Source organism: Saccostrea echinata, unplaced genomic scaffold, assembly GCF_033153115.1.
Source record: "Saccostrea echinata isolate AGI-Se365-2 ecotype Australia unplaced genomic scaffold, CSIRO_AGI_Sech_v1 ptg000051l, whole genome shotgun sequence".
NCBI classification, from domain to species: domain Eukaryota; kingdom Metazoa; phylum Mollusca; class Bivalvia; order Ostreida; family Ostreidae; genus Saccostrea; species Saccostrea echinata.
In genome coordinates this window covers 5,279,013-5,298,858 of record NW_026889800.1, presented here as the reverse complement: position 1 = coordinate 5,298,858, position 19,846 = coordinate 5,279,013, and the positions used below count along the sequence as shown (strand labels likewise).

General features: G+C 31.6%; 1 long non-coding RNA gene across 1 annotated transcript; it reads left to right on the top strand.

Moving 5' to 3' along the window:
* Positions 1–13,914, top strand: LOC133203666 (uncharacterized). The gene is made up of 3 exons (XR_009723437.1): positions 1–51; positions 13,203–13,371; positions 13,625–13,914. It is a non-coding gene; the product is annotated as an uncharacterized LOC133203666 (long non-coding RNA).
* Positions 13,915–19,846: the final 5,932 nt, after the last annotated feature.

Here is a 19,846-nt window from a genome sequence, read left to right as displayed (position 1 = left end):
GTGCAAGAATGTGTTATTTACAGCTTCATTTGTTGAAAATGTAGCAAGATGGTAAGTTGTCGTCCATTTCTTTATTTTACACCATATATACACCCAAGAAAGAACTGTTTCAAATGCTAAGAATAAGTGAATGTTCGCTTAAGTGCCCCATAACACATATATGGCAAGAAATTGGTACTGTGTTTTTAGGTCATACTTTTGTACCCTAGGGTACATCCCCTATTTATCCTTTAGCTATAAGGTTACAAAAAGGTTACAGTATAAAACCATTGAAAAATGAAAGTAGAAAATTTCTGAAGGACTGTTAACGTGACCTGGTTACAGTGGGTACAGAAGTTACTTAATAATACAAATTCTACTTTTATTATTATATGTATTATCTGGATTCTGAATGTAACCAGGGTACAGAAGGTACTATGGCTACATGATTTACATTATATAAATAATGACCAAGTTTCTAGTATGCCGGTCCCCAGAATCACGCGATTGCGCATGAGCAGTTATTTCCCTTGCCGTTGCTATGCAGAATGTAAACAAACCGCCATTTTCCCCTCGCTTCAACAAAACGCATTCGATCGAGTGATTAGGGTTAGGGTATATTGTTTTAAGATTGGAACTGTTTTATAAATCCACTCTTAAATCTTCCTGACTTCGGGCTAATTCATGTAATTTTTGCTTACAAAAGGCACTGCCAAGTGCCTTTTGTGACCAAAAACTTGCATGAATCAGCCTAATGTCGAACCGTGCCGATATACCATCTTATAGGAGTAAAGCATGAAACATGCAAAACTTAAACAAACCGTTAATTAAATATGGCACTGTATGCGACCTACGGATTAGGGTTAGAATATAAATAGCTCGGATATTGTAACTGTTTTACATTCACCCATGCTCGCATCTATATCACTTTGGGCTTATTGAAGTTATTAATACAATTTTTGCTTACAAAGAACCGGAAGAACAGGAAAGTTTTGCGAAACTTGGATGAATTAGCCTTGGTCTAATGTTGAAACGTGCCCGATATTGTGCGCTAAGTTTTGGCAAGTAATTGGTAAAAGCGACTTACCGTTTACTTAGCTCGATATCCTAACCTCCTAATGTCCATATTCAGAATATTTTTTCTTTCAAATCAATGGTGATGCACAATTCAATCAACCAATTACTAGTAATTAGTTATCACTTGTTAAATCCCTGCATTTCTCACAAAAATCTTGCAATTTTAGTAGCATTTCACTTTGAGTCCTATCAACACTTCTTCATAAGTCTTCATTACGTCAAAACACAAGTGACGCACGTCATGAATATTTATGAGATTACGTCAAAAGCTGATCATGTGACCACATTCCTAAACAACGCAAAATGGAGTTTTATCTACTAAACAAGTACGTTATTTTACAAAACCTTTTAATTCTCATTTAAAAAACTGTGTTTAAAAACCAGTTTTTTAAACCCAATTTTTCACAAGGAACACGATTTTTGGCTCAATTTTGCGATTTGTGGCCTTTTTTATCGATTTTGTCGATCGCTCACGCGATCGTATTATATTGTACACCGCCTTCGGCGGCACCTATTTTAGCGCCATATTTATAGGGACCGGTATACTAGAAGTGTTCCCTAAAATTATACATTATTGACATATTATATGACCTTTGGCACGCAGCAACCAAGTTTCCTATTGACCTTAAGCTTTGGAAACAAAGGGTCACAACCAAACATACATAGCACAGTGTAAGAGACACAAAGTATCAATATATTAAATGCAAATTTTAAAGTGTAAAATTTCAGCTCCTTACCTGACATTTAATTGTGATTAATAGTCCAATGTTCTTAAAAAAATTAATTATCAATTGACTTCAGCATTGCATGCTACACTGGCCACCTGCTACCTATCACATATCATTTACCTGTGACCCCACTCTGATTGGCAAACACAAACTCACAGTGCTTGATGATGTACACTATACACAAACCCATTTATCACATCATAATTATAATGTATGTGTACTATTCATTGTGATCAGTGTTGTATTCATAACAATTAATATTATGGCTGGAGAATTTTTTAGTAACTTTTCTATTTCAGGTCAGATTATATATAGTTTCATTTATTTTATCTATCTTTGATAAACAAAACTAGTAATATCATAACAATTAAGTTTGATTTTTGTGTGAAAAAACATTAACCTAAAAATTACATTCCTTAGATGTCAGTCAGAAATTATCACAGAGTAATGTTATCTTAATGTAGAATCGAGCAAATCAGCCGTCCTTATTATTGTTTTTTTTTTCTACATTTTTTTTTTCATTTCTTGTAGTGTAAGTCATATTGGCTAGCTAGTATACATGTACCACTGTAGTATAATACTATAAAAAAGTGCTTATATGAGTTGGCCTCTATGTACTTTCAAATAGTTATATATATAGCCTTGAAAATATACTGAAATTTCAAAATTACTCTGGTATTGTTTTAATATTCCATCTAAATTTCATGCTAATTTTCTCTTCATTTTTCTTTTGTGTATTTTCTCTTTTAGTAATTTCTTCTCATTAGTCATATATAACTGTATAAATTTAATCAATAATAGTCAATAAGAATTAATTCATATTGAAAGAAAAATCATACTATATAGGTCTACATGTACTTTTTACAAGGTAGTGTACATGCATTCATTCTTTTACTGGTCATTTATAATTAGGCAATTATATAATGCCTCTCCTATGGATATTCAGAAATTATTAATATATACAGTGTACATTATAGGATAAATCTGCATGTACCTAGGGGACAAACTTTTGATTCAGAGGGGAGGGAATATGGCAATTTTTTTTTTTTTTTTTTTTTTTTTTTTTTTTTGGTTAGATTATTTATTTTTATGTTGGTGAAGCTTCATTTACAAGAGGATCATGGACAGCTCTATTATAAATTTCATTCACTGAAAAAAAAATGATGAGCAAAAAAGAAAAAAACAACAAAAAAGGGGGGTGGGGGTGGAAGGAAATTTGGTTGTTAGAGAAAGACAATTTTTAATAAACCATGTCGTATTGCTAAGTGAATCAGACACAGGAGATTTATAATTATGCAGTACGTACAGTGTAACAGTCCAGTGATTTGACAGACTGGTTGCATAGTTATTGAACCTGATTATTACAGTTGATATTTGTAGGAATGTTGAGGTGAGCTTGTATATGTGCATATTTACTTGACATTGAAGGAATATGTATATGTTATGCTTTCCATGTAGTTGATAGGTGATTATTGACAAGTTTAACTTTAAGTGATTTGTATTTGTTTAGTTGGAATAGTTTGTGCACATGTTTTGAGTTAAGTAGGAATCAAACAGCAAAATAGTTGTAGAATTTTAGCTTAAAGTTGCCAGGGACTTTTAATTGGTATTCCCTAGTAGATAATCCATAGTTTTCTGGAAGATTTCTTGTTTTCCTGTAGTTTAACTTGTTTTCAGTTGATTTTCAGGGGTTTATTGTCCAGTTGTAAACTGGTAGAATTCTGAATTGTTTACAAACTTGGTCGCAGGTCAAGCCCGATTGTAAAAGTTCGATAGATTAGGGATGTTTGGAGTTAATTGTGTTATTTCATGGACAATGATTAGTCTATTTCCATTTAGGAATGCATTTGGTGATAGTTTAAAATCAGAATAATGTTTTGTATGTTGTAATTAGATTTTTCTAAGGACTTTGCTACTTACGGGAAATGTCATGAGAGATTCTCCAACATCTTCCGACATTTCCAATGTTTTCCAACTTGTACGTCATGTCTTTAATTCTTTTTTAAAAAAAAGAAGAGATTCAAGGAATTTTTGCTCTTCTGCTATGATCATTTATTTAGAGATTCTGGGTTTTTGTGGTAAGAAGTAAGCATAGATTTGGCGTTCTTGAATTCAGACTTAAAAATACAATGTATCTAATTTTATTGAAGAAGAGCCAGGGATACTTCCAGCTCATTTTAGGAACTTCTGGAATATTTGTGGAAGTTCTGGCCAATTTTAGTGACATTACATGTATTAACATTTGCTGTTTGTTAGAATTTTTAGTATATTTGTGATAAATTTGAAAATTAAATAAATTAAATTATTTGAAAATCTTTTCATTAAATTTTCGATAATTTTAATTTATACATTTAGCTGAGGATTTCTAAATTTTGCTATTGTTTTATAATGGAATTCAGATTTGGGAATTTTCAGGAATTTTACTAGTGATTAGGAAATTTAATTATTAGGAAATTATTGGTTTTTAATTTTCATCCAGTAGGTCTAAGAGAAATTTTGAGAATTATTAATTTAAACTTTGAAGTTTTACTTTTCCAACATAAGCATTGTGGGAGAAGTTGGTTATATATACAGACAGTGACTATATAGAGACAGACTGATACAGAGTTTAGATTTGTTATTGCTTGTTTCATTTCATTTAATTATATTAAATTGTATTTTGCCTTATTTCAAGATTTACAAGGGTTTCTAAGTTGAAGATTTCCAGCTAAGCTGGGAATGTGGGATATATTAGTAAAGATTAAGTTAGAAGATTCTGGGTACATAGAGAGAATTTTATTGACTGAGAGATTTAATTCATTTATTAATAAATTTAGAGTAACTTAGAGAGTGTGAGTTAATAATAGGAGGTATAGGTTGTAGACAGTGGAGATTGATTGAGTTGAGTAGTCTAAAGGTTATTGATTATAAAGGGAAATAATTTAGAATTTAACACAGTGTCAATTAAAGGGAGGTGATTAAGTGTTGTCAAGTAAGTATTAAATTTGAAACCATTATGCCACACAAGCCCTTCTTGGCTCAGATGAGTCTGAGAGAGTATAGACCTATTACAACAGGATCACATTGCTTTCATTTCTTTCCTTACTCGGGAATTTGTGAAAACCTGCTAGTTTTTCACTAGCCCATAAATTTCTAAATCTGCAGAGACCATTTTTACTAACTTAATTATAATCCACAGGCATCAATCAGGATAGTGAGTTTTTGTGAAGAATATTACTCCAGTTCAAAACTATACTTCATGATCCTAAAAATATTGGGAAGTGGTGTTTAATTTGGATAATTTTAATGATGAAGACTCCCAGGAATAAACATATCAAAAGTCATGCCATCTAAATGAAGATCATATTTTATTATGAGCTGAAGTGGAAACCTTCATCAAAATTAATAGAGGAAAGATTTATAAGGCTTATATATTAAAGCTTACAATACCTAATAAAATGGTTTATATGGCATATATAGCACAGACTGCTTATAAGTTTAGATACTACAATGTAATTATAGTAAGGAAGTAAGTAATCATTTATTATAATAGTGACATTGTGCATTATAAACATTGTAAGTTATATATTGAAATCAAAATAAACATTAAACTAAACTGCACCCGGTCCATTGGACCTATAAGCATGCAGATAAATCACTTTGTCCATTAAATTATGTAGAGATTTGTTAATCTACGGATAAAAGCTGTTTATATAAATTTGGCTGATTTTATCTGGTAATTTTGATTTAACGAATTGAACAAATAATGAGTATTATTATTTTGATGTCAGACCAGTATATAATCTATACTGTTTGGCGATCTGGTTTGTGGTCCAAAGTGTTAAAAAGTGGTATAGATGGTAAATGTCTAAGATTTATAAAAAATATGTACAGTGGTATTAAATCGAAGATATATATTGATCAAAATATCTCTGAATTTTTCATGTGTAACCTTGGGGTAAGATAAGGGGAGAATTTATCCCCATTTCTTTTTACTTTATATATTAACAATTTAGAAAACTATTTATTGCAGAATGATACCAAATTCTATGTATTATTTTCCAAATCACTCAAAAGGATCAAGATTATGACATACTGCTTTTAAATATACAAGTCAAAATGAATAGGAAAATCTAGATTATATCAACTGAAACAATGTGATTTCATTGAATTATATATCATTATTAAATTGGAAAGATGTATACTCTAAATATAGTGTAAAATTTAGAACTATAAATGGAATCACACAAAAAGAGTAAAATAATGTGTGTGGAAGGGGGCTTAATTACAATATTGTTGAATGCAGTGTATAATGCATATCTGTTGATTCAGATGAAGATCGGTTGGTAAGGACACTCAGTATACACTGTACCTATTGTTCTCCTGAGCAGGTGTGAAACTGTAAAACCTTGCAATTCACATAGAATATACAAGAAATATACAGATCTCCTTATGTTCTCCATAGGAAAGGTGTGAAAATTAAAATCCCTTGCAATGTACAATGAGGAAAATATGTTGGGATGGGGTTGACAGTCATTTTAAATCAGCTTTTGGTCTAAATTTTTTCCCCCAGTTATTCATTTGTAACTATTGAAATAAAACTTTTGAAGAAAAAAAATCCAAAATAGTTCTGTATGAATTTCCCATTTTGACTCTGAATTTCTTTTCAATCCAAACATTCTGGGATATATGTGAACCCCATTTCCCTATTATGGCAACCTTAATTTAGGAAACAAGAGAACATATATTAAGATTTTTTTTAAATTTAATTAATATATAAATTTATCCAGTAAAAGTTTTATTTTTCATTCAATGAGTAGTAAATCTTCTCAGTCATTTTAAAAATAAAATTTTTTCAATCATTTGATTAAGTACATCCCCCCCCCCCCCCAATGATGTTAAAATATTTACCTGTATTTATGAAAATTAAAGGTTTTAACAGCTGATGGAAATATTTCTATAAAATATCTGTAAAATATAGCTTTTATCAAGTGGAAATACTAGTATTTCTATCAATATTCAAATATATATCTAAGAAATCAGCTCGCATTCCTGTTTTCAATTGAGTGTATGTGTAAGTGTTAAATTTCCTGTAAATAGCTTTATTTATCAAAGGTCTCAATGACTATTATCATTCACATTAATTTGATTAAAGAATGTCCGACATTAAACAAGGTTCTATCAATGTTAATCTATATTTACTAATTCATATTTGTTTATATTTTTACAAAAATTTTGTTTTTGCTTTAACAAAGATTCTATAAAAGATGTAATAACAAAATGACAAACTGCAAAAAATAATAAGATTCTTAGAATTTAATTGTTATCATGATGAAGATCAATCTCACAACTGATGGGCCGCTGATTTTCTTTTAACAGATCATTTTGTTTACGGACTGCATGTGCAGCTAGAGTATTCAAAATTGCAGTAAACTGATCAAAATTGCAAGAAGTTTTAAATTGGCACCGTAACATGACAGATTATACATATAATCATAATGTCAATTTGTTTTGGATTAACAATTTCTTTCCGTTATTTTCTTTTCATAGAAGAATCATGACGATGTTGTCATAAATTCAGGTAATTTTATTGCTATATCATGTATATAGGTTTAACTGCAATCTGATTCATATCACAGAAAACAAGATTTCAAAGATGCTGACATATTTTCATCTGTCTATCGATCTGTTTATAAGAGATGCTCGTGAGCTGTTCATTACAAACGGGTACCCCTGGCCTACTTCCATCCACTCAATATACGTGTTGTGAATTAATTAAATTTCTAATTTACGGTACATATTTTTTTTTTTAAACCTTATTAACATGTTTTATGATAAATAGCTTGAAGTCAGTTCAAATGTATTAATTACTTTATTCTTTCTTTCACTTGGAATAAAAAAAAATGACATCGATAGTATAATACATAATTATATTTATTGATCATACAGCATTTTTGATAAGGTTACTTTGATGACTACGTTTCTTAAAACTTGCATTTTTAAAAGCACTTTATCACTTTTTAAGTTTTAATGACCTAGCCAGATCACATTTTCACATTTCTCTACAAATTATGCACCAACTGACAAAAAATTTCTTGTTTCTAGTTCTCTAATCTAGATCAGCCCAAAAAAGGGTTTGGACAAATTTGGTCATATCATTTACATTTATAAATTAAAGTCACCAGTGACTTCAGGTAGGGTGCAACACACCCTCTACTAAAGATGCATTTGTCAATCAAGTTGGATAATTCTATAAGCCAAATAATTTTCCAGTTATGAGCCTGACAGGTTTTTCTATATTTGGCCATATCATCTTATAAAATTAAAGTTTAATTAAATTTAATTAAAGTTTACAGTGACCTAATTTTAAAAATAAAAAAAAAATGTAAAAAGAAGAAAAATTGTCCAATCAACATGGAAATACTAGGTGCACATCTTCATGTAGTACCTGAATAAGGAGTGTATAAATTTTCAGACAAATCTATGTAGTACTTAGTCTGGACCAGATCATATCTGTTTACATACACTCTGACGGACATGCTAATATCAATTCTAATATAATTCCTAAACTTCATGTTCCTTAGCAGGGGGTATAATTATTACATGTACAGACTTTGATCATGTACATATATATACTGCTCAGATATGGCAAAAATTAATAAACAAAAGTTTTGCATGAGTGAATTTACTTCAAGAGCATGGTTGTACAAAATGAATTTTAAAGTTTAATTATCAAATTTCTGATTCTCTAAAGTCTAAATAATAATATTTATTTCTTCATGAACCCCCCCCCCCCCCCCCCCCAAATAGTATTAGAAATTATGGAAGTTTTAAAACCATCACATTAATTTTGTTGTTTAAAATTAAGATATTTTTTAATACATGTACAATAATTAATTCCCAAACTTGTAAAAGATAATGGGGAGATTATCAAGACCAGCTTGAAATCTAAAACAAAGCAATTTTATGAAAATTTATATCCTACACCTAAACAAAGAACTAAATAAAATAGACAGAAATTCTGGGTTCAATTTCAAAGATTATATTCACAAACTTTAAGTTATCTAGAGGGCAATCTTAGCTGCAGAACTGTAGCATTATATATGCATGGTTTTACATTTTATTTTTTGATCATAATGCTACAGATCCCACAATGCAAATAATCATGAATAATATGGTGCAATTTATGGTGCAAGATTTTCTGCACATGGTTGGGGAGAATTTCTCTACTTTCCAGCATTTGTCAATCAACTACCTTTTACTCCCTAATTCTGGACAAATTTTTTAACCAGACTGAATATATTTTATCCACCTCCTGACCCTTTACAATCGTCTCTACAGACCAATAATCTCGCTTGTTTTGAATAATCTAGCTGCCATATCCGACAAAAATTCAAAACAAATAAGTTAATTGGTCTGTAGTGACATGCAACTATAAATGGTTAGAAGGTGGATAAAATATACAGTTTGCATTAAAAATATGTTGCACCGTAAATTGCACCATCTTTGCACCATCTATAGCGTTATGGTCAAAGACTTAAATACAAGTGTATAAACGGGAAACCATATAAACGCTACAGTTCTGCAGCTAGGGGAATCTAGTCTTTATAGAAAGTAAAATTATATATTAAAAGTGGCTTCTATAACTTAACTAAATGAAGGCCAATAAGACACCTGTTACTGATGGCTTAATTTAATTTTCTGGAGATCAAGTTTTTAAAGATTTTAATTTCTGAAACATCTCGGAATATTTGTTATCAGGCCCATTAGTATATACATGTAATGTATCCATATGTATGATAGTGTGATAGTGTGTCAATCACACAGAGGCCCTCGTGGCGCAGTGGTTAGAGCGTCTGCTCTAAAGAGTCACGGAGTAAGGTGCTGCCATCCCTACGTCGCGAGTTCGAATCCACTGAGGAATTGGAGACCTGTCCTTAGGATGAGACCAAATAAACCGAGGTCCTGTGTCACAATAGGAATTGGCACAAAAGAGATCCCTCACTTCTCAATAGCCCCGAGTGCCGAGTATAGGTATAAATTTGCAGCCCTCCACCGGCAAGTGGTGGCTTTTCCATACAAGTGAAAAATTCTCAAGAAGGGTGTTAAAAAAAAAAAACAGCAACAAAAATACATACACAGAGGCATGATTGGAATAATCACTATTTTACCTATAGGATACAGACCTATAGACAATAAATTGGCATCTAATTATTTTTTTAATATTATATATAAAATAGCTTGTAGTACCGTTGCAAATATTTGGAGAAACTTATCAGTCCTGATAAAACTGGTTTCATCTATAAGTTTTAGGTTAACAAAGGTAAAACACACGATTAATTTATGAAATATTATGCAGTATACTGAAGAGAAAGTCTCAGATGCTTGGTCTTTTCCTATTGTTTGATTTTGAGGTACGGGTAACTTTCAATACTGGTTAATAGAATTTTATACCAAATTTAAGAATTAGTTTCCATGAAGTTTGGACCTAATATCCATAAATGGGTTAATTACATTATTTTATCATATAATTTCTTTGGCTATGGATAAAGGTCAGGCCATCTCTCATGATCACCCTTAAATATCCAAAGAAGAAAAAGACAAGGTCTTTCTTTATCACCTTATAATTTCCTATTCTGTGCAAAACTTTTAGCTGGATGTAAATACAAATATTAAAGAGAAGTTCAGCCTAATCTAAAACTTTGTACCCATTTCTTAGGGCTTGTATCCTGCCGGACCCATGTGTACCCCGAGTAACCCCTGTACCCCTTAGCATTAGCTCTGTCCCTGAAATTTTATATCAAGAACTTTTGGCCTCTTGGTCCTTGAATCCATTTCTTTAAGTGCTGTATTCTGTTGTACCCAAGTGTACCCTTTGTAACCCCTGTACCCTGTCCTTAAGCTCTCTTGTGTGATATTTTTACTTAGAAAAAACTAGACTTCTAAACCCTTGTATCCCTTTATAATAGTGTTGTAACCATCTGTACCCAAGTGTACCCTTTGTAACCCCTGTACCCTGTGCTTCAGCTCTCTTGTTAGATTTTTTAACTTAGAAAAAAACTAGACTTCTAAACCCTTGTATCCCTTTATAATAGTGTTGTAACCAACTGTATCCAAGTGTACCCTTTGTAACCCGTGTACCCTCTGCTTCAGCTTTGTTTTTATAATTTAGTTTACAAAAGCACTACAGAATATCTACTTTCATTTTCAGTAGGAATATATAGCGTACCCTTTTTGTAACCTTTTGTCCATACATTTCATAAGGATGTACCCTAGGGTACAAAAGTATCACCTAAAAACGCAGTACCAATTTCTTGCCATATCTACCATAACATGTTACATGTAGGCCTACATGTCAAAGAAAAAAAAACAAAAACGAAAACTGACATTTTTATCAACTTATTTCAAATCATAAAACTATAAGAAGAAAAAAAAAGAAGTGTAGAAATACACCTTTTAATTATAATGACAATGACTTTTTTTAATTACAAGCTGGTAGTTTTTTATTTATTCATTTAAATGCATGATCATGTAGGTCGATGTACTTTCACTTTGAACACTTCATGCATTTGGCTGATCCATAAAAAGCAAAATTTTTCATTTATGTGATGTCAGCACCTTGACGAATCACTTTACAGTTTTTTATATATAACAAATATTTTTGACACTCAAGATTTTTTTCTGAACTTTTTAGTTTTAATTTTACAGGACAGATCGAGTTATAAGGGTCTTCTGTGTTTTATCGAACAGTGCTATGGGATATTGCTAGGTAGTAGGTGTAAATTATATAAATAAATGTTACATGTTGATTGATGCAGTCCAGATTTTACTATATTTTAAGAGTTAACTTATCTACTGCATACTTTGCCCAAGATTAAAAATCAACATAATTTATCCACTAAAATACTTGCATTGATAAAATTGCATGAAAATCAAAGGATGTTATATTTCACTTCTAGGCACAAGTGCATATGGTAAATACCATATATGGATTATTTGCATTATATTGCATTACAGGCATGCTAATGCTAAATTTGTAGCATTAATTACATATATTGGAGATTCACATTACCGGTATCTGACTTACAGCTACTGTTCTACATTTTTTAATATTTTGTTGGGGGGGGGGGGGGGGGGCTTAAGGTTACACATTAAATGCACTTTATGCAGTGTTTCTCATTTTAAAAATGTCGAGTAAAAAAATTTCCCACCTAAATAAACAATGCATTTATTTATCTATCTTTATTTGACATAATCCAAAGAATTTTTTTCCACTATTTGATAAACATTGTTATTATTATTAATGTCTAATATCCTCAAAATATTCTGTAACTTTTAAATAAAGGACAATCAGTCAGTGAATGAATCTTTAACACAATTCATGTCTCACATTATACAAATTCTCTCGTGATTTTTTTGTCTTTCCGTGTTTACAGTTTTATATACAATTCACTTTCGATTCTGTGATTATGTTCAATTTACTGTATAATAATTTTCTAGTTTTAAACTTTTCAAAAAATAGGTTTTTTATTTCAAGACATTTTTTATTGTCGAAATATGTTCTAAGTTTACCCGACATACAACCCTTGAGACTTCTATTTACTAAACCACTATAAGTATCTTTTTAAAAAAAATCATCTTTCATAATTTCTTTTACATGTAGATGTTTCTTTAAAGTTATTAGTTTTATTATTTACATCCCCCATAGTAGACCCATTTTGTTCAAACACCGCAAAAAGAAAATCAAGCAAAAAATCCATACATAAGCAAAATTAATACATCTGATCATGTAATTTAAGGACCCTCTATACACCAATGAAAAATGTTTTTTAGGCTCTGAGAAAATTATATCATATAAAGATATAAATATGGAGTTTATCTAATTATAATAGTATTTAATTTTCAACATAGGTTACCTGCCATTTATCCCCAGGAAAAATATTCAAAGACAATGAATTGTTGGTGAACTGAAAACACCGTTGCTTACTTGAATGGCAAAAATTCATGCAAATAAGGCGGTAATTTAATTCAACTAGACCAAATGAAATGTTTAGAATTTTTTAATTGATTACAAATTGAATAACAAATTTAGATTTCAATTTATTTCATTTTAGATCTAAGGGCAGATCACTTTAACTGCAAAAAATACCATGGAATTGGAACTCTTTAGTGTGCAATGTATAGAGGGTTCTTAAGTATGAACAGTATTCTAGCACAATAAATAAAATGTCAAGGTCAAAACACTAACATAATAAAGGTCAAAAAGCAGAGATCATTTAAATTGTAAATGGGCACATCACTGATCTGGTTTGTGTCCCTTTTCCAGTTTATTCATGTTATTCAACACCATTTGAAGGACTAATTATTGATTAAAGAATTGTAATAAAGAAGCCATTTACATTGTTATGTCTTTATTAACTATAAAAAAATATTTTGAAGGTATTAATTAATTGGAATACATTGTTGTGATGAGCAGACATCAAGATGAGAAGGCACACATGCATGTAGAGGACAATCCACTCAAATTTTCAGAATAAAGTGTTTGGAGTTTATCTAGATGAAACATACATGAACAAGTTTCAGGACATTCTTCTGGATGGTCTGGGCAGTAAGTATTATTATAAACATGTATATGAATATAAAAGAAAATGTCTTTTTTTCTGTCTGAAGTGTATACTTGACCCCTGCATCTGAAATTAAAAAATCATCATGTATTTTTCATATGTACAGAAAGAATTCACGATATCATGATACATATACAAATGAAATCACCTGAATTTCATTATTCCTTAATTTCACTTTACAGAGAATCTTCATGATATTTGGTATGTTAATATGTGTATTATTGTCATCTTTTTCAGGCCCAAAGACTAGTCTAAATCAAAGATTACCAGGTAGTTTGCCCAGTAGTGATCACTTGATGAGCCAGACACAAATTGAAGTGTTAGTGATATGGAAAGAAAAATACTCACTTTCTAATCCATTCATAGATGTTGTTTCTCTCCTCGGCTTCATGTTTATTACGTCCAATAAGAGTCATGACTTCTTTTGTACCAATTGAAATTCAAACCATGGATACCAGCAGCACTGAGCATTTCTTCTTCAGTCTCATGAATATCTATAAGATAATAAATATAGGATAGGCAATTCATTTACCTCTTGGAATATTTTTCAAATTAACTTAAAATGCTGAAAACAGTTCAAACAAAATTACAATTAACATAGTTATGTTGAGTGGTTTTACCCTGTTATTTCACTAATTTAAGATTTAAGTAATTTGAGATTTGATATTTTTACAACTTTTTATTCAAGTTTTATAACAATTTTCACAGTATGAATTTGATTTGCAAAGCTGAAGTTGTAAATTATGATACTTGGTGTCTTGAACACTGATATGTCTCAAATATCCATAGATATGTCAAAGTGATTTGGAAGTCCCAACTACTTTAATATTCTTGAAGTATTTTACTCTTGATATCTTGAATACTTGCCAATGGATATCTCAGATTTTTTATCAGTCCCATTGTAGGATAACGAGGTTTGACAACAAAGTTTGACTAATTAATATTATTAATATGAACATGTATGATGACCTCTTTTTTTTGGCTTGTCAAGCTTAAACTGAAAATGTTTGCCCCCCCCCCCCCCAAACACACACACACTTAAATTGCTTCCCAAGGGCCTGACCCCATAATTTAAAAATGATTTCACAGATAACTGTAGACAAATTCCCCCAAAAAAATGTATTAGTAAGCTACATACACATTTCTGCAGCTATGCAGCTACCTAAGGTTGAATTAATTTAATACAATGTACATGTTTGCATGCTCTTGTCTGTCTGATATGTCTTCATGTTCTCTTTCCTAATAATTAAATTAATGTTTCAAAATAAAAAAAAATAATGCTTAATCTAGTTTTATCTATTGTTTTTATTTTACTTCTCATTGTTATTATTATTTAAAAAAATAATCAGAAGGCTTTGATTTATATTTCTCATGTTTCTTGCAAATGTAAAATTTTTTCACATTAAACAAAAGTTTTTATATAAAGAAAAATAACAGGCCCGTAGGAAGCAATTTCAGTTTGGGGGGGCACAGCCACACATTTTTCAGTTGACAGTTGAGGGGGCACTACCAACAATTTTCTGACAAGCAAAAAAAAAAAAAAAAAAAAAAAAAAAAAGGTCATCAGGCGGTTTTATTGAGGGGGCACATGCTTATAGTATCTATGTTTACTATAGTAATCTATATATCGGCAAAATTATTGGGGGGGGGCACGCCCCCCCCGTGCCCCCCCCCCGGTTCCTACGGCCATGAATAAAGTATACAAATAAACATAATTAAATATAAAAAAATATATTCCATTCATGTTCTTGGGGTTGTGTGATTACTATCTTTGCATTTTATGTTTGGCATTAGAACTGCTACATATATGAAAAAATTATTAAAAATACATAATTGTTTGAAATCCCAGGGCCTGCATTTACCTGATGCCGATACAGGAAGTTTTCCAAGGGCAAGGTCAAAATCCATTGATGACGTAGTTTGATGCAGACAACATGTAGATCTTGTTTTGCACAGTGATTCAAAATGTATAAACGTGGATTTGTATGTGCACTGCTTAAGAGTTATAAATGTACCAAAGCCTGTAAGTGAATTCGTGTTACAAGTGATGTTTAACAAACTTTTTAACCGTCAGTTTACAACAAACTACAGTAAGCTGTCTAGTGTGTTGGATTTATTTGCGAGGCAAAGGTAAAGTTGTAATTAATATAAATCTAAATTATTAGAACATACTCGCTTACAGATAGATCTATCATGCTGTGTTGGTAATGCAATGATTTCACTTGGTTGAATTTTGTTAATTGAAGCCTCGATCGTTCTTTCCATTACTGATTACTTTTGTCAGTTATGACTTCTGAAGAAGACATGAGTTGAATCTTACCTCTTTTCTTAGTAGTGTTAAACACTTGTTCTCGGATTCGTCGAAGACGCTGTTTTGCAATTTTTTCGTTGAAAAATCTGTTTTTATTGGGCACTTGGAAAGTCTCAGGCTGTATTGCGTTCCGTACATCGATAAGCAGAGAGCATTCCCGAACGTGAGTTACGTCATTATGTCACTGACGGCGATGTACGGAAAATCACGAATAATGATGGATCCCCTTCCGAAGTGGTGGCCATTTTGGTAATGTTAAATCCCCGTAGACTTTGAATTTGCCGCCGTGTCAATACACCGGTTGAACTCGAGGGTTCGGATAAATGGAGGAAGTTTGGAAAAAAATGATCTATCGATCGAACCTAATTTGAAGACCAAGGTATTTATACATTTTGAGATATGAGGCGAAAAGTGAGGTCCTTGGTACCGTGGGACAGACTATAAATAATCCATATACATTTTATTGTCTGATCACTGTGCTACAGAAAGTTTTATTTAAATTAAATTCTCTCTTAGATTACTAGTATACAAACTTAAAATTACAATAATGAATTGTACATTATCATTAAATTCTTAATGAAAAGCTAGCATGGATTGTAACTGATAAAGTAAATCCTTAACACTTAACAGAAAGTAAATGGACACATTCTTATAAGATTTTTAACTTTTGAAAATTCTAAAACCAAGCATAATAATAATGTAAAGGTTAAGAATTGTGAAGTCACCATTTTGGCATCCACAGTCACATCAGGAGATTGGCTACATGCCTGACCTAGATCTAGACAAATGCACAGATGCCATGACACCATATATGGTATGTCACACGGCCTTTTTGTCACGGTTTTCCAAAAATCCGTGTTTCCATATATGGAAAATGACACGGCTTTCGGACTCGGGTTTACAGAATCCGTGAGGCCATATAAGGAAACTAGCACGGCTTTCTGGCACGGATTTTGTAAAACCATGTAATCTAATTTAAATAATTCGGCCAATATCCCGTGCCGTGTCCGTGCCTCGACCACATTAAGGCACGGTTTTCCATACATATTTTACATAGGAGCAGGAATGCTATAAGCACGGGTTTCCGGAAACAGATCCGTGCCTGAGCCGTGTATAAGCCGCCCGGAATGTTTCGTACGGGGTATGACCCTGTTTTCTTCCTCTGTAGCCTCCAATAAGTTCTAGAGAAAATTTCAAATGCACTGATAAGGCAAACTTCCAAAATGATATTGAGGAAAAACTTCCAAGATTGTTCGATGGTCTGCCAACAGGATACTCTGCATGGTGATGCGTACATCTGTTGACTCCATTCATATAATGTTGTTATGCAGCTACTGGTGGAGGACACATAACCTCAACAAAATTTCCACCCCTGGTGCAAGGAACAACTGGACCATCTCCAATAGACTTGAATTAGTACTCAAAACATGTACCTGTTAAAAAAGGTGGTTTTCAGACTTAATGGAAATAAACCTTGCTAGACCACTTATTCCAAGATTTTTTTTTAAAATCAATGTTATGTTTATGATAATGCTATATTATTTATCATTTTTAGAAAATGTTATAAAATGACTTGGATGAGGTTCTTGACAAATTCAGTCTATGAGCTATCTTTGTACAAAATTAGAGCTTTTAATCTTCTTTGTAGCAAAGTAACATACTAGAAAAAAAGTGCATGTGGCCGATCGACAGACAGACAGATGAGATTGCTATATATACTTTCCCTAAGTTTCTCTCTTTACAGTATATTAATTGCAGTTAGTGTGTGATAAAATAAAATTTAATTTGAAGAAATGAATGGTTTTATTACATACCTTTACCATTTTCTTATCTTTCCAAGCATTGGGAAGTAATTGGTCATGGTGCATCTGCATTATCTCCCCTCTTCTTAATTCTGGATTCTGTAACTCCTTGGAAACCCTTTCTAGTCACTAATTATAATTCCACAGCTGAAAATCCCATTGTAAAGCAAAGCTTTCACCAGGGAAATGGATGTGAATGATCTGAAATTGAACAATAAATAATACAAGAATGAAATGAAATGTTCTTCACAAAGCTTTTCAGTTTTATAGAAATAATATTAGTCATTTTAAGCACAAACCTGTCAAAGAACACATGGTGACCTTTGAATTTGAAAGGTCTGCACAAGTGTTTGACAACTCTTTTTCCTTGATCTTCCATAAAAAATGTAATTTTCTCTATAAAGCCAATAATCATAACAGTAGCCATCTTCTTTACATCTAATAAATATCTAAAAAAAAAAAATGTTGTGTTACATGATATTTCTTCATAATCATTCATCCAAAATATGAGGCAGTTATGGTTATTTGAGAGTGAAGATCCTCTCAGTCTAATTCCTGATTTACCCTATTACTAAACGGTCTTCATATGCACCTGAAACTATTCAATTCCCCTCCCCCCTTTCATACCCCAAAAAGGCTACATATGCTTCCTATAATTCTGCAGCTATGAATATGATAGTGTAGTATATGTATTTTGCAATGTTATTGAATTTATACAGCTATTTTTATTGCTATCAACCTTGAAACCTCTCTTGACAAGTTTGTTTGGCATATATTGTCTTGCAAAAAAAAAAATCTTCCCTTGTATTCATGTAATCATGCCCTCATCAATAGTTTGTTGCTTAGGTGGAATCATCTGACTATAATTGGAATTTCCTCCTAGTAATCATCAAGTTGAGAGATCTAATCCTGTGTAACCTGTTAGGGAGAAAACATGATCATAAAAACATTTAACATCACAGAAATTTTTCTAAGACATACAGTGTACATGTATTAGGGCTAGGATAATACCGGTATATCAATTCTCTTTTAGGACAATATGTGTATCAATATATGTGTGTAATTGATATGGAAATATTTACATTTGAAATATTTATTTTATATTTCAAATTCAAGAGTATAGTGAATAAAAAAGAAAATACAAGTCTGAAATTTCGTTTTGAATATAAAATATTTTTGTAATAGTTGACATCACTTTTTGTTAATATTTTGTTTTGCATCATTTATACAGCTACAAAAATCAGTTATTTTATTTGAGAAATATACTGTTTATTTCAATACAGAATTTTGATTTTTTTTTTTTCAAAAAAACATAGAAAAGTTGCATTGTTTACCTTTAAATTTGTATGCTTATTCAAAAAATAAAGCCAGTTCAAAGATTTGAACTTACATGTACATGAATATTCTAAGAATTCAATGACAACGATATTCTTCTTTACATCACGTCAAACATCTGTTTTTGTAAACAGGGCACGAGCTCTGTTATGGTTAGTATTTACGTTTCACCGGGTGTGTTCAATTTGTTAAATTCTGCACACATCACTGAGCACCGACTGACAATATTGGTGAGTTGGTTTCGCTTTCTCACATTTCTACTCTGAATTATCTGGGTTATAGTTTTAATATTTTTCATTAACAAGATTAATACATATTAACTAAATTTCTAATTTACATACTTTTCTTGAGTATTAAGGATAATGTTTACTTTGTGAAAGTGCAAGGATGTGTCAATCAAACGCGTCCCGAAATTCTAGTTTCAATAATTTCCATATAAAAGAAGTTCCTGAACATGCTTTTATCATATTTCCATGTGAAATGCTATATCAACATATAAGTCATGATATTATACAGAAAATTTGAGAAAATATTAACTTCAAATCTGTGTCCAGGCCCCTTTAACCTTGTCAACAGAAAGTACTGAAAAATCAAATGCATGGGTTTGTATGGTAAAAGCTTACTTTACTCTGATGACCAATACTATCGAATATTTCCCATCTGTAAGTCGAGGAAAGCCTTCATCTCGTCGATAGTGGTGTCTGCACGTCTGTCCCTGTCTGGCCTTTGCTCCACGCTGAGCAGCATACAAGTTGATGTTGTTCAAAAAACACTTGTACCAGAGTCAGAGGAAACAACACCATACAGCGGGTCGGCATTTGAAGACAGCTGAGAGTTGGTCCTGAAGTCTCAACAAACTTTGGGACGTCTCAATGAGCATATCTTGCTAGAGATTTAATATCATGCGCAAGATCTTCTTATTTTTCTCCGCGTTTTCTTATTTAATATTTCGCTTTCTGGGCTCAAATCGGGAACCTAATACATTCTCCAATTGTCTGTAATTTCGTTGTA